The 3,949-nt window shown below is 36.5% G+C and overlaps 1 long non-coding RNA gene across 1 annotated transcript; it reads left to right on the top strand.

Annotated features, from left to right (window-relative positions):
- LOC130013509 (uncharacterized) lies at nucleotides 1-3,208 on the top strand. Its single transcript, XR_008788674.1, has 3 exons — nucleotides 1-156; nucleotides 957-1,049; nucleotides 3,023-3,208. It is a non-coding gene; the product is annotated as an uncharacterized LOC130013509 (long non-coding RNA).
- Nucleotides 3,209-3,949: the final 741 nt, after the last annotated feature.

Raw genomic sequence — 3,949 nt, 5'->3', positions numbered from 1 at the left:
ACAAAATGCCACCCAAATACACGTACTATTTCTTTAAAAACTACGGATCCAGTGGAGAGCTGTCTCGATTGTTGTTTGTCGCTGCTGGTGTTGATTATGAAGATATTCGAGTGGAAATATATGAACCCGAGTCAGAGTGGATAGACCTTAAACCAAGTAAGTTGTGAAGGTTGGTAAGTTGTAAAAGGTTTGAACCCGAGTCAGACTGGAAAGACCTAAAACCAAGTAAGTTGGGGCAGTACGCGAGTGTATTTATCCGCTGGGGTTCTATTTAAGCCAAGCCTGTATCAACAAAGGCGTGGGACTGTTCGCCGGTTGGTTTATCCTCTGATGTTCTATTCAAGAGAAGCCTGTATCACCGAAGGTCTGGGTTTATTGCAGTGGCATAGACAGGTTTATTTGTACTCTGGAACAACTTCTTGGTGGCATGTGCGCAAGTCTCAATTATTGGGCTCAGAAAAGTGAGAAAGGGACACATTGTAAATATATAAAAACATATGAAATAAACTTTTTATTCAAATTAACGTTAACAGCGATTATTACAGATTTTAAAACATAATTTATTTTAATTATTTTTATTCCATCTTCTTATTCTATCCCACCCCCCCAATTCTTGAAAGGGATGCCCTCTCTGTAATAACAGATTTAATAAACTTTTATTCTCATAAATTATGTTGTTCATCAAAGTTAACAGTGATAATTTAAAATTCAATAAAGAATCGTATCTATCTGATTGGATGCTCGTCACCCCTGAAATGGCTGCCCAGTTTTGATGGTATCAAGAAGTGGGGGAGGGGGTCCCATATAATTCAGTGTGAAACGTAGTAGGGATGATCCTACTGATCTTTGCATCAAGAGGTGAGGTCGTATTCCATGTGTACAGGTGTTTTCATTACCCACAAAATGACTGCCGCACGACTTCGCGGCTGTATGTTTCGTTGATTTCTGTATTACAGCTATGCCTGGTGGAACTCTGCCTGTTCTGGAACTTGATGGTCAGTTGTTTGGGGATAGTGTCTTAATAGTCAGATATTTAGCTCGTGAATTTGGTAAGTATTGTAACCTAAATGTTTCACGATGACTTCATAGATGGGTTTAGTTTGGGGAGATGGGTTTTACATCTAGGCCCGTTCCTCAATACCATTTAGACATCCTGACTAAAACTATTGTTTTAAAAAGAAAGAGATGACTTCATAGACATGTCTTCAAGATTTATGGACTGATTTGCGTTATCCACATGAAATAAAGAAACCAATAATACTGTTCTCGTCAACAGGTTTGGCTTCATTAGCCCAATCGGTGCAGAAAACTTGGACGTTAAACCCCCATTTCATTTATTTTCATTATCTATATATACTATGATATAATATTATGTATCGTATATTTAGGTCTGGATGTTAGAAACAACTATTGTATGTTATGTATAGTATATTTTAGGTCTGGATGTTAAAAACAACTATTGTATATTATGTATAGTACATTTTAGGTCTGGATGCTAAAAACAATCCTTGTATATTATATATAGTATATCATAGGTCTGGATGGTAAAAACAACTACGAGAAATTATTAACAGATACAATTGTAGACCGGATTATCCAGATACGAGAACTGTTCATCTGGTTAACGCTTGAGAAAGACGTAGAGAGAGAAATGGGGTTTAACGTCCACTCGACACAAACTAGGTCATTTCGGGACTAACATATGGTTTTAATTTTATTTACATAATTCGCTTGCGCGTAGGGGTCTTTAGCAGTGGGAGGAAACCGGAGGACCCGGAGAAAACCCACGAGGTTGGACAGACGACCCTACTCCTTGTCACGTACAACCGGGGATTCGAAACCACGCCAGTTGACTCAATGACAGGCTTTATGGAAAGACGTAGAAATCAGAGCAAGTGAAAATGCCCAACTCTAGGGATGACCTAAAGACGGACGGACGTGTATGGTAGGCTTTGGAGCCCATAAAGAAATAATTAAAATTCTCAAGTAGTTTTGGAGCCCTTTTTAGTCTCCAATTCATGACATTTTTGACGAATTTGTCAGAATGTCACACGCTCAATTTGTGCATAAGCTAGAACCATCAATATAATAGAAAATATCATTTACAGTCAGTTTTTCAAAATATTTCTCTCGTAAGTCTCTCGTCAGGGAGAAAAGGCATCCTCGGACTACCCTGCCCAACTTCCTCCGCAATACTGGCAATTTAAATGTTACAAACTAAATTTTGGTATAATGAATAATAATATGAAATAGTTATTCCTGGTTAAACAAAACAGCGCCTTACTCACCGAGCGTTCCCATGACTACAAAAGTATCAAATTTTTGTGCATTTAAAACGAAATGACTACATACAACATAGAGAGTTATTCAGTTAACTCGGCAAAAATTGTCTTTTCAGTGATAAAATCAATAGAACAATCACAATATGCTGACATATTACCAAATTAATATTGCGGTATTTATCGCGCTATTGACCCCTATACGCTTCCATACTACACAGATCTACACTAATATTCCAACCCGTATCATAATTAATTACCATTTCATTGATACAGGTGCCGAATACATTTCTTTCATTTATTAAAGATCGTGTCTATTATGGACGAAAAATCCGAGTAGAAAAGGGGCATAACTCGTGTAGAGAGCGGCCTAGGTTTATCTAAACTACGCCATTCTTTATCAAGCAAGCGATTATAAAATAAATTGAACAAAACGTGTGAATAATATTGTTTTCTGATAAAATTGTACATGCACATTGGATTTTTATCCGTTGATTTGCATAAAATGTAGAGTTAAAATTTGAACTGCATCAAATGGTCGTTGGAGTCAAACCAAAAGGTCACTCGAATGAAAAATAATTATTGTGCTTATCAAAATATATCGATGGGAGTTATCTTGTAATTACCAGATCATCAGATTGTTTTTCATTTGATTTACACTGATGGTCTTCCGTAGCCATTGGCCTTAAACTATGTATGGGACATAAGTTAATCAATTTATGAAAAAATATATTCTTTTTCAGCTGTCCTGGGCAGATCTTGCCGTATTTGACATGATGGATCATATAATGGCGTTTAAACTCAATGTTTTAGATAATCACCCATAAATAGCAGCCATCTTTAAATTAGTGCCGTCATTACCTGGACTTTCTGAATATCTGAAAAATCGTCCAATGACGTCATCTTAGAGTGACAATCAGTCAATACAAGCCATAAATGTGTTTTTGAATATGTATATTAATATATAAACAGCTTTAGCTCTGGTAATTGCATTCCCGGTTCTTGATTACTGCAAACTATGGAAACCCGTTGCAGCCTGTTTGCAATCTTAACTTCTCACTCTGTCAACATATTGCGATTGTTGTCTAGTTAACCGAATCAAAGCGCTGTGTTTTAAATGTGTTTTATATACATATTCCATTTCGCTATAGAATATGTCGACATAGCGCATATTGATATATCGACATGTTTGTACTACAGCAACATAGAATATGTTGAAAAAGCGTCAAAATAGAAATAATATTAACGTGCACATATAAAACGATATGATGACATACAAAATAGCGCGTTGATTTAATTAACTAGACAAATATTGTCTTTTCAGGGGTCCAGTCATGACAATATGTTGACATATTACCTTATTAATATCGCGGTATCTATATGTTTCCATTTTAACTAGAGTAGTCGTTCGGATGGGACGAAAAACCGAGGTCCTGTGTATATATTGGCGTGACGTAAAAGATCCCTTGGCAGTTGGAATTCGATATAGCACACTGTATGGCTTATGTATGCCCGTCTTCATTAGCCCAGTTTGGGAGCAGAACATTCAGCGTTGGACGTGTCATGGCGGTCCGTGATCCGAAAAAAAAAAAAATATTTGACTAAATCAATGAACACATTTTGACATAGTACTTATGTTTTAGTATCCTGGTATTGTATAATGCATTTTC

This window comes from Patella vulgata, chromosome 7, assembly GCF_932274485.2.
Source record: "Patella vulgata chromosome 7, xgPatVulg1.2, whole genome shotgun sequence".
NCBI lineage: Eukaryota > Metazoa > Mollusca > Gastropoda > Patellidae > Patella > Patella vulgata.
Note: the sequence above shows the minus strand (reverse complement) of the source record. Positions and strands in the feature narration are given on the sequence as shown.